The sequence below is a fragment of the Bactrocera neohumeralis genome, unplaced genomic scaffold (assembly GCF_024586455.1).
Source record: "Bactrocera neohumeralis isolate Rockhampton unplaced genomic scaffold, APGP_CSIRO_Bneo_wtdbg2-racon-allhic-juicebox.fasta_v2 cluster10, whole genome shotgun sequence".
Taxonomy (NCBI): domain Eukaryota; kingdom Metazoa; phylum Arthropoda; class Insecta; order Diptera; family Tephritidae; genus Bactrocera; species Bactrocera neohumeralis.
Genome location: NW_026089623.1, coordinates 9,435,885 through 9,448,487, shown reverse-complemented (window position 1 = coordinate 9,448,487; position 12,603 = coordinate 9,435,885). Strand labels below are relative to the sequence as shown.

The window sequence follows — 12,603 nt, the reverse complement described above, 5'->3', positions numbered from 1 at the left end:
GAAAGTAACATTTAGTTACGAAACGAAGTTCAACATATTTGTACCTGATTGTGGCAACAAAGTTTGCCAAAAGTGAATTTCGAAAAGCAAAGGAAGTAAACAATATGTTCGGTTAAGCACGAGGGTGGAATTGTACTGGTGTGGGGATATACAAATGAGTGTAAACTGTGTTGGTTCAGTTTATCACAGACAGAGTAAATCACCGGTAATATATTCAAAGGTATTAAAAACTCTAAGGCTTCATGGCGAAAAAGAAGGCAGGGCGCTAATACTCACAACAGTCATCTTCAAAACACTGAAGAGAACTGTTACTTTAATTATCTCACCAGCGGATAGACTAAATAAAACGCCAGACTTAGCCTTCCGAAAATATGGTGCCAAGCTAAAGAAAGCCTCCAAATATACAAGCTTTGAGCATATTTTATTTACGGCACATACTCTCCTACCAAATTTAATGCACGCAATGAATTTAATGGCATGCAAATCAGACCAGTTCTCATACACTACTGAGGCGAAATCCGCATCAACTAAAGAGTAAATTTTATCCTCTAAAATAAAAACTTTGATTTGCATCAAAAAGTAATTTTCGAAAAGTGAATGAATTTTATTTTTAAAAATCCAAATTCTCCAAAAAGTTTAAAAAGACTCCAGTTTTAAAAACTATAAAAATTGTATGTGCACTTTTGGTCGCTAACACGTTTGCAGTGTTTTATTCATAAAATGCACTAAATTTTCAAGAGGTATATAGTAGTAATACGGTAATTTCAAGAAAAAAATTGCTTGCAACTCTTAGATTATATTATATATATATTTTTATGTTATTAAATTATATTGTTTAATTATTGAATTGTAGTTTTAATTTTATTTCACTTCAAAAATTATGTTTTAATTTTAACCCTTTCGATACGAACCGGTATATTTTCAAAGATACCAAGCGTAGAAAATAAGTGGTTAAAAAGGGTTAAATTGGTCCCATTTCGTAACTTAAACTATTCTTAAAGGTATTTGTTTGCATTCGTGGTATTTTAAACAGTAAACACGTGTTCATTTGGACGCATATTGACTATGCGAAATATGTTTTATTTACTTCAACGGCTTTTCAAATCGAAAAGGTTAAAGGAACATATGTAGATAAAGAGTCTTCAACTGAAACATATATAAATTTTACTTTCAAATAATAGCGGGTAGCGTATCCATTCATCTTTATTCTACAGAAGAAGTTAATTCTTTTTATCTATTTTGCACTTAAAATGCTAATTATTTTGCTTACTCCATGGAGATTTCTCCCCGTTCTTTCGAAATTACTTTTTGAAGGCCAGTTTTGGATGTTATGTTTTGTTTGCGGATACTAACCAGCGTTCCTAAAACTTTTGGGTATTGCGCAATATCCATAGCGCTGTATGTTTCGGGTCGTAGTCCTGTTAAGAAAGTCCGAAATTATACATGCTAACATTTAAATTATGTTCTAGTATTGGATCATAAAAGTCTTTTCGTGTTTTGTCAATAGATGTCGTTGCAGTCGTATATATCCAGTGCTACCAATCGAATTGTGTCATACTATAGCGTGTTGGAAAAAAAAAGGTGAGATTTTAAGCTTTATTAAAAATTAAATTCAGGGAAGTTGAAAAAAGTTACTGCTGTTCAAAAATGAGCAAAATTATTGAAGAAATTCGCTATATTTTGAAAGTTTTGTATAAAAAAGGTAAGAATGCCACGCAAGCCATTGAACAATATAAAAAAGGTTGGCTCCAAAAAGAAGATCGATGTTTGGGTACCACATAAATTTTTTGTGAAAAATTTAATGGAACAATTGCGATTCCTTGCTGAAACGAAATAAAATCAACCCATTTCTGAAGCGAATGGTAACAGGAGACGAAAAGTGGGTCAAATACGACAATTATGTGCGAAAAAGATAATAGTCCAAGCGTGGTGAAGCTTAACAAATGGTCGCAAAGCCAGGATCGACGCATCGAAAGGCTATGCTGAGTATTTGGTGAGATTGGAAAAGAATCATCCACTATGAGCTGCTCCAACCTGGTCGAACGATTGATTCTACATTTTACTGTCAATAACTGATGAGGGATTGAAGAGGGACAACGCTAGATCACACACATTCTTTGATGACTCGGCAAAAACTGAGAGAGCTTGGTTGGGAAGCTTTTATGCATCCATCATACATATAGCCCTAACCTTGCACCATAGGACTACCATTTGTTTCGGTCAATGCAAAACTCCTTTAATGAAGTAAAATTCTCTTCAAGAGAAGCCTATGAAAATTACTTTTCGCAGTTTTTCGCCGAGAAACCAAAAAAGTTTTACACTGACACTATCTCTAGCGGAAAAATGAAAAAAAATGATCGACCAAAATGGTACATATTTGGTTCGTTAAAGTTCATTAAAAATATAAAAAAATAAGTTGAAGTTTGATTAGTAATACGAAAAGACTTTTTCCACTTCCCAATATTTTGTAAGTTATATTCGGGATTTTGTATATCAAAATAAACCCGTAGTTCTTACGAAGTATTGAGTGATGCTTTTATGACAATATGCGCATGGGTCAAGCAATTTATGCCAAGTCTGTTTACTTTGACAAAATTGTTGCTCTGTTAATATATAATAAAAACTCTGCGAACACATCATGAATGACGGTTTTTTATTTGGTTAATTTGTCAAATATGCTGTTTTGTAAAAGCTTCTGTTTAAAATGGGACAATATTTTCGTGATGGGGGCGGTTTCTTCTAATTCCATTAAAGTAATGACTTTCCGGTAATGCTGCGTCTCATATATTTACAAATATAAGATCCAAGCTGTCTGTGGTGACATTCCATGTCAATAGAACCGTTCGTTAGTGTCATTACTTTTTTACCGGCAAAATTTTTTTCCCACCTTTCTTTTAGAGCTTCCCTTTGTGCTTTGAAAAATTTTGAATGGTTTCCCGCAAGGACAGTCACCGTTCATAACATCCTTGAACTATTTCTATTTCACATGCAGGTATTTGTTTTCCTGAGTTGGTGAAGAAGAAAATCTAGTGCAGTATCTTATTAAACGGCCACTTTTAAAAATAAATTTAGCCGAAGAAAAATCTTTAATTTTTATTTGCTTTATAGCAGTATGTTTCTAGCATGTGGCTTCTGCAGGTGTATTTTGAGTTTTATCATCACTCATAATTTTGATATACAATATATATTTTAGGCTCGTTAGAATCAGTGTTCATTTAGAAAATGCCTCAAATTGAAGTAATTCTTTGCACTTGTCAAGCCATGCAGTGCTCCACAAAAAGTTGTTATTTAGTAAAACGAATTGCATAAGGAAGGGTTGAAAAAATATAGAAGTGAGCGTGGTCCCGCCCTCTAATAACTTTAATGTACATATGTATCTCTTAAACCATTCAATCTATAATAACCAAATTGGTTGGAAGAGATATGCTTTTGGCTCTCCACATATGACGGTTTTGTTAAAAACTACTAAAAGTGAGATATAACGGCAAGTCGTTTTGAGGTATGCTATCCTAATCTAAAAATTGTCATAAATGGATCATATCTATCCAGGTCCCCCCCATATATCGAATGTAGGTATTCCACTGCCTCACTGTTGCTATTTTCTTACCGGAAATATCGAACACTCTATGAGATATATTATTGCAATTCGGAGAGAGTTGCTTTCTGATAATAAATATGCCAAAAATTGGTTGAATGAGATCAATAATTATCTTAGCCCTATATAAATACGATATACTACTGTGATCAAATTGAAAGGTAAATTTTGTCCATTTCATCTCCTTCAAAGTAATCCCCTCCCGCCGCAATACACTTATGCCAACGAATTTTCCAGTCGTCATATCACTTAGAAAAATCCTCAATTGAGTCAAAACGATGTCCTCGGAGTGCTCATGTGAATTTGCTGAATAGCCAGAAGTTACACGAAGGTAAATCAGGCGAATGCACGATATTAGTTGAAAATGTGGCGAAATTATCACCAATAACCAATAGCAGTATGAGATGGTGCATTATCGCGGTTCTTTGTCCAATAAACTCAGAAATAGTAAAAATCGAAAAGTTCACTTTTAGAACCTCACAAAACGACGCGTATTTCAAATACTAACGAATATTTTGACGTGAAGTTTAGCATAGATGTCCCTAACAGTAATACCAACTTACAGAGAAAAATTTACCGATTCGAAAACACGCGAAGTTAAATTAAAAGTTCACCTTTCAATTTGATTACAGTAGTATGAGTTATTCTAATAAAACGGGTTTTTCTAACAACGTTGCATTTTTGAGCCTAAAATGTGAGAAACCTTATGCACCTGAAAACATTTATTCATGCCTCATGCAAGAGTATAAGATGTTCGGTTATACACGAACTTAGCTTTCTTTACTTGTTATTACATATGTGTGTTTGTATAAGCAAATCATTTTGGCTTTAATGCTTTAATACCATGTTCCGACCAAAATTTTTAAGTATTTAGATTACATTTAATTTCTTGACTAATCTTGACTGTCCTCACTACGGTTGGATAATATAATTAAACCTTAACAGTACAAAAAAGTAGCTTTTACCTTATCACACTTCTAAATAAAAATAAATAAATAAAAATTTACAGATGAATTTTATAAAGTCTTTTATGTTAGACTGTTTTACATTTGTTAACAATTCTCTTAAGTTAGGGTTATTTAGTTCTGTTCGGACGCATTCCAGAGATTGACAGTTTTCAATTAGATGTTGAATTGTGCGATTCTCCAAGTTGCACTATGGGTATATTGGCTGTTGGGGCATTCCCAATAAATGTTTGTGTGTCAGTCTGATGTGATCAAGTCGAAAGCGAGTAAATAAAATGCAGTGTCTTCAGGTTATAGTTGTAGTATTGATTGCTGGGCCAGAGAACTTAAAACATAGAGAAGGCGCAAATTGAATTCTGTATGATGTTCGATTGGACGGTTAACAGAGCTTATAAAATTGCGACACGGAATTTCACCATTCTCGCTGCTATTTAGCAGAATTGAGCATGTACTACAATGGCAGAAATATATGTAAAGCGACTGAATTCATACGGAATGAATAAAGAGAATTGCTTTGTCGAAAAATATATACAAAATCACACAGAGAATGTAAAAAAGCATTCTCTGAGTGACATATGTATGTATGCTTATTTTGTATTATATGAACCATTGTCACATATGCGTGATTATTTTACGAAAAATGGTAAAAATTTTATGTTATAAAATTAAATGAAAAATAATTTTCAATAATTATTATTTCAGAAATGACCTTAATTGATGACTATTATGAAATGAACTTAAATGTGCTCATATAAACACTTCCATTCATTCCTTCCATTTCTTAAAAAAAATTAATGACCTTCATGAAATATGCATATTCGCATTATTTCGTTTTCATTTCCATATTTGTACCAATAGAATTACTACGACACATGCATATGTACACATATTATTTCTTTGGCACATTTGTCTGTATGTTTACGAAAGCAAATGTGAGCCATATACATATGTATATACATTCATAATAACAAGTGTCGCACGCTTCTTTCGCATCTCCGTTTTCACGGTCAACCAATGGCCGAAACTTGCGTTTTGTCAAAGAGTCAAGTGCTGAACACATTGAGCGCGACAGACTGCAAGCGATATCTGTCCAATACACACGTTCTTATGGACACAGTTATGTAGTTGTGCAGCTGGCTCAATAACTGTGTCCCTAAGAACGTGTGTATTCTAATATATTCGTTTGCAGTCTGTCGCGCTCATTGTGTTCAGTACTTTTATGATGATAGAAAATCCAAGCTGTGCCGAAAAAAATAAACTAATGGCCGCCGATTGTCACCGCTTCCCTTGCCGCTGTACAGCTTCGCCTACAAACGTGCGTAAATATGTATGTATACGTATGAGCGTAAATACATATCGACGCAGATTTTTGCGAGAAGCATCAGAAAGTTGTTCAATTTATGATTTTTAGGTTTTGCCATCGTCACGAAAAGACGCTTGTTGGCGAAGGCATGCTCGGGGAGATGTTACGGCGTCTGTTTTTATGAATGAAGCGAGGTCGCTTGTAGAATTTGCGCCTGCGTTTATGAATGAAATCGTTTTTGGTGTAAGTTTTACTACATTTGTTCTTCGCCAATTTGGCTGCCATATTGACTCGTGAAGATCAATTTTTTGTGGTGACATACATATTCATATGTGTAAGCATATGTATGTATGTATATTTGTATGCTTGTGCATTATTTGTTCGGAGTATAGAAATATGCTTTTGTAGAACATTTGCTTTCGCAAACATACCGACAAATGTGCAAACGACATAATATATGTATGATTGTTTCGCATTTTGCTTCTACGCCGGTCAAATTTCTATACAAAAATCGGCTGAAATGTTTGAGAAAATAAAATGGACAACTAGGGCTAATAATTTTTAAAAAATTTATTGATAATTAAATATAAATGAAAATACATGTAAATTTACTTAAATTTATTTAAATTTATTGAAAAAATTATTTAAATTTATTAAGAACTTATTTAAATTTATTGAAAAACTACAAAGAAAAATAAAAAGAAAATTCATTTTATTAGAAAAATACATATATAAGGTTAATAAGAAAGTATAATTTTAGTAAAACACGATTTTCAGAATTTGTCTACCTTCAACCACAAATTCTCACACAACCTAATCAATAAAGATTGGGTATTTTTCACCAGCTTTTTTCAAAGCTTGGCTCGTGTACTACGTAACTACTACTAAAGCTAACTACAAATTAACAATAACTAATACTAAAATTACTACTACAAACTATTTACAACTTAATTCTACCCTGAAAGAAAAAAAAAAGAACATTATTAGCTTTTGAAGAATCTGAAATGAGAAGAGAGAAATGTGTTTTAGTAATTTCACTAATGTACTTTTATTTCATACTTGTATAGTTCTTTTACCTTTTATAACACGGAAGTTGGTAGAAAAATTGAATATGGCCTACAATCTACGTTACCAGTTTTTTTAGTTTTTCTCTTTTATTGTAATATCGCGCCCTAACTTCGTTTTTATAAAGCTCTTCCTGTTGGTGAGCCAGCCATTTCGCATTTTTAAACAGTAAAACTGTTATCAGGAAGTCTAAAAATTGGTGCCTATGTTCGAGGCAATCTCCAGCCTCGCTATACCACTCTGGTCACTATAGGTCATCTACGCTTTTGTAATTTTTCGACCTTATAAGGGCTTCCGAAGAGTCTTCCAAAGAGCTATCAGTCTTTCGCATTAAAGTTGCACATTTTTCGCACCTCAATCTACATAAAACCTTCTGGTATATGGCATATCCGGTGTAGTAGCGACGAACCTGTATCTCGGCTGCTTTTTCAGTCTGAGCAAAATGCTCATCTGGAATGCATATTTGCTCCACGGCTAGTTGCTCAGACGCTTTAAAATTTTCTTCGTATGAAAGGAATTCCCTGGTTGAAAGCATGAATTATGAAAATATCATAATGGTGTTAGGTAAATCTTTTTTATTTAAAATTACTTATTATAAAATAAAATTAACATAAAATAATATGAAAAATAATAAATAAAAGTTCTACTTACATTCATATTTCCATACATAATAGAACATATTCTCCAATGGAATATCAAAGATATTATTTTTCTTCAATATTCTCTGTTTGGGAATATCATCATGGGCATGCATACATACATATGTATATTTATGTATGTCTCTTCATATTCTTGGGTATGTGAGACGAGAACAAAACAAAAAATGTCTTTACGTTCTCTGTGTGAGACGTGTGTTTTGTACACATTTTTCGCTGTTAAAAGTGGAATATCAAAGAACTTATTTTTCTTCAATATTCTCTGCTTGAGCATATATGCCATCTCATCATATGCCGCAAATACATATATTTTTTTCTCTTCAAATTCTTTGTTGAATATGTGGAGAACTGTTAAAAATGTTAACATTTCACAGCGTGAATTCTGTATTTGTGTGGTGAGATTCCGTGTCGCAAATTTATCAAATGTTCGCTGTCGAACCTGCACCTTCTCTATGTTTTAAGTTCTCTGGCTGGGCATCGCGCACTGGTCGATTTCATAGGCCAAAAATAAAAAGTTTGAAATGTACCACTGTTTGTATCAAAGCTATTTCTGAAAACACCAGTAAAACTAACGGTAAATGCATTTTTACTCTATCCCATTCGAAGGGGCTACGAAAAGCGAGAGAAGTGAGACAATAGAAATACGCAGACTGTGCAGTGAAAATAGGTTAAAAATTATATCTTATAATAAATTAAATTGCAATATAAAATCGTGTTTAATCCCCATAAGTCGAAATGAATATTGAGAATAAAGGTATGTACATAAGTATATGTTATATAACAAAGTGGTTTTATGTAATAATATGTTGTTTTATTACTTTAAAACAATTGTTTTATTAGTGCCCTTTTGAGTGGTATGTTTTTCTTTTTACATCGACTTCAGGTATAGAAAAAGTTGTGATCCCTGTCTCGCCCTCAAATGATGGTTTATATTAGTTAATGTTGCTTATAATTATTAGTTAATGTTTTTTAAGTCTATACTTTTGATGTCAGCTGCAACTTTTTGCAACAATCTTTGTTATTCATATTATTTTACCAGGCATACAATTTTTTGTGTGTTATTTTTTATAATTTTTTGTGTATATTCGTGCAAATTTTATTGTTTTTTATGTTTTTTTTTCATCATACATACATATATATACATACATATTTGAGGTTTGGTTTTCATTTTATCACTTTTATCATATGTTTGTTTTATACGTACGTACTTTTATTTAGGCACATCATATCGGTGTAAACTTTCTCGCCTATATATAATATTATATTTTTGAATTTTGGTGTTTAGAAAATGTGTGAAGTAATATCACTTATCACAGAAGCAAATTTAATAAAGCTTCAGTATCTACTTATTAGAAGCTTCGTTAACAAACTTAATATTAACTTTTTACCCTGCTATCATAACATTTTCAAGGAAAAAAAGTTATCCTGAGCAAATAAAGGTCTCAGAATCTGATGTTGAAGTTGAGATAAAAAAATTATTGGACCACATTGCATCACAAATGTAATTAATGGACGGAATGAGTCCTCTAATTACCTATTATCAATAGGAATATATGGCTTTGATGGCAATTCTGGTCAGAGCGAATATAAGCAGAAATTTGTAAATAATTATTTGGAAGACAATAATTTATTTGTCTCGACATATGTCCCTGTATAACTGATAATAAAATCGCAAAATGATGAAGAGCACAAACAAATTTGGAAAAACTGCAGACCTTCGTCCATTCGCTATTGCCGTCCTTTTCGAATTTAATTTCCAAAGGAATCAGTTTAATAAACCCTAAATGCACTAGATTTGCGCTAGATTCTGCAAAGGAATTAACTTCAAAATATTCCAGGTATTATCTTCCTTCGTCAGTCCGTAAAATTTTAATTCACGCTCCCGATGTTATTCAATATGCACCAGTTTCAATTGGAGAGCTCTAATAAGAATCTTCTGAGTCAAGCAATAAGGACGTTAAGATGTATCGACTCCATCATACATGAAAGAACTACAAAATCAGGACTTGCTAAACCAATTGCTTTTGAGCTTAGATCCTTTCATCACCAGTCAAAGAAACTGTCATGCAAAAGTAAATCAATTTTATTAAAATTTTATTTAAAAAATTCCTTTTTTCGTTTATCAACTATTTTAATTTAATATAATTATTTAAAATTTGTTACCATCGGGGGGTGGGGGACTGGGAAACGGAAGAGGGAGATTTTAAAAAGCTTTTGCAAAAGTTTCACTTTTACATATATAGGCAGTGGCAGTAGTTTTGGCCGCTGATTCCATACAAGACCGACCACTGTGCATCGGTAGGAATGGCCGCATTTTTGGATTTGGGGAGTTGAATTCAGATGCATTGTATTTTATTTACTTGTTTGTTTACATTTTTTTCTCTTAGTAGTGTCTAAATCAGCTATGAAACTTAAATAAATTTCCCTATTCACAAACAGATAGCTCTAACTCAGAGTCGCACAGGGAGATATCGATAGTTAAGAAGTGTATTTTTTGTGTTGCGAAATCTTATTAAATCTAGTAAAATACTCTTAAGCGTAACCACCGGTATTAAAGCTTGTACGTAATGTTGCTTGTTTTTTTTTACCAAATACAAGGGGTATTGCTGCATATACAATTGATATACATAGGTGCAGTGTACATAAGCAGACTTGATCATGGTATAAGGGAGTAGCGAAAGTGACCATTCACAGTACTTTCCTACCTCCCAAGTGTACGTTCACAATCAAACCCTCATGGCCACTTCTGGTGAGTAAGGGTGGAGACAGGTCGAAACGGGCCGCGCAAAACAAAAAACACTGTATTAACAATTTATATTTTATGATACATACTGCTATTAAATTTATATATAAACTGGAAATTCAGTTTTACAATAAGTGAACCAAACAAAAAAATAACTATTGTAACAGAATTTAGTATTATATGTCTTAATAATTCTTTTTAACATTAAATTTTAAAAGACATGAAGAGAAGAGAACCGATCTTTCCTATAATTTAAGTATACTACTGTGATCAAATTGTCAGGCGAATTTTTAATTTGTACTTCGCGTGTTTTTCGAATCGCTAAATTTTCTTTTTCTGTATGTTGGTAGTACTCTAGAATCTATGTTAAATTTCACGTCAAAATATTCGTTAGTATTTGAAATACGTGTCGTTTTATGAGGCTCTAAAAGTGAATTCTTCCATTTTTACTATGTCTGAGTTTATTGGACAAAGAACTGCGATAATGCACCATCTCATACTGCATTGGTTATTCGTGATAATTTCGCCACATAATCAACTAATATCGTGCCGCACCACCGCATTCGCCTGACTTACCTTCGTGTGACTTCTGGCTATTCAGCAAATTCACATGACCACTCCGAGGACACCGTTTTGACTCAATTGAGGATATAAAAGCTGAATCAAAGAAAGCTTTGATGGCCATCACGACGGAGAACAGAACAAAGTGTTTATTATGTAAAAATTCCCACAAATACAGAAAATAGCTACAGATTTCTCTCATAAAAAAAGCAATAGATACATTATTTTATTAACCAAAGTGTACCTTAACAATGTACAGCAGTAATCGGCAAGCAAACTGGCACTCCACTTGCTTTGGTACCGTTTCTCCATAGCAGAAATGTTTTGGTGGAACCGTTCCCCATGTTCGTCACTTACGGCCCCTAAATTTTCGGAGAAAAAATCCAGATGTGAGTCCAGAAAGTGAACTTTAAGGGACATGTTGCAACCAAATTTTTATAAGCAGTAAGTAGTTCAGTCAAAAGATCTTTTTAATTGCCTGCTTTTACATTTCCATGAAAGTTTTTAACAACGATTTTAAAGGTACTCCAGGCTCGTATTTCAGTTTCATTAAGCATTTCCTCAAATGTTTTATCTTTAATTAGTTCTCTTATTTGCGGACACACAAATATGGCCTCCCTAATTTTTGCTTCACTGGCTCTTGGAATTTTTTGTTTCAAAAACAAGAACTGTCCATTACCCTAACGAAATTCTTCATTAAACCCAATTTAATATGCAAAGGGGCCAGTAAGGCCTTTTTGGGATCAACTAGAGGTTCAATGGTAACGTTTTTTTAAACGCATTTAAACTAAGTTTAGAGAAATCAATGAATAGCCGCCAATCACTTGGATCATGTTTCAGTCCTAGAGCGTTTAACAAAATGTTAACTTCTGAACAGTATACTAGATCCACTTCTTGAAGAAAGTAATTTGTGAAATCTTTCTACCTTGTTCTGTAAAAATTAATATTTACATCACTTTGGAGAAGGTCCCAACCTTTTAGTCTGGATGCGAAAAGTTCGGACTGCGATTTTGGAAAGCTTAGATCTTCAACTAAGTCATTATGTTCATCCTGTGAAAGATGCTGCACTGTTGAACATTCTGGTAAATCAAATAAAGGATCCGTTGTCATTTCTTTTGCTTTTTCTGTAACATCACTTGAAGAGTTAGTCGATTCTAGTTCTTCATCGCAACACCAAGATTCTGGTGTTTTTGGAATAGGAAGTTTTTCACTGTGTCTGACAGATCTTAGAGCTGATGGTAAATTACAGTACTTAACCGTATGTTTAGACTTCGGTCCAATACCTTTAATATTCGTGAGGAAAAAATAGCAGTGTGAAACATGGTCTTTAGGTTCTCTCCAAAGGGCATTTTACGATTTGAACCTTTTAACCAAGTTGTTCACAATGTTACACAAGTTTTACATCAGATATGAAGGGTCCAAAATAAAATGATCGTAAAATACGCTGTTTGTTTCAAACAAGCAGGCAGAACCAGTTTAAACCGGAAAAATCCCTGATAATATGAAAATATGAGATGATGCAATATAATGAAATTTTATGTATAGTAAAATCTAAAGCCGCAGGTTATAGAATATCTGTGGGTGATAGAGAAATTCTGTTTTCAGATTTGAGTTCAGGGTATCAAACTGCATTAGGAAAACCTAAGAATTTTCATGTCACAAATTATCTGTCTACACATATTTGCATATATTTATGGCATGTTGCAGTCTTCCGG

At 33.1% G+C, this 12,603-nt stretch overlaps 2 protein-coding genes across 13 annotated transcripts in view; both read left to right on the top strand.

Moving 5' to 3' along the window:
• LOC126765079 (lysosomal thioesterase PPT2 homolog) overlaps positions 1 to 12,603 on the top strand; it is a 541,306-nt gene that overhangs the window by 35,003 nt on the left and 493,700 nt on the right. The gene's annotated exons all lie outside the window — the stretch shown is intronic.
• LOC126765052 (voltage-dependent L-type calcium channel subunit beta-2) overlaps positions 1 to 12,603 on the top strand; it is a 259,846-nt gene that overhangs the window by 189,541 nt on the left and 57,702 nt on the right. The window lies entirely within an intron of this gene.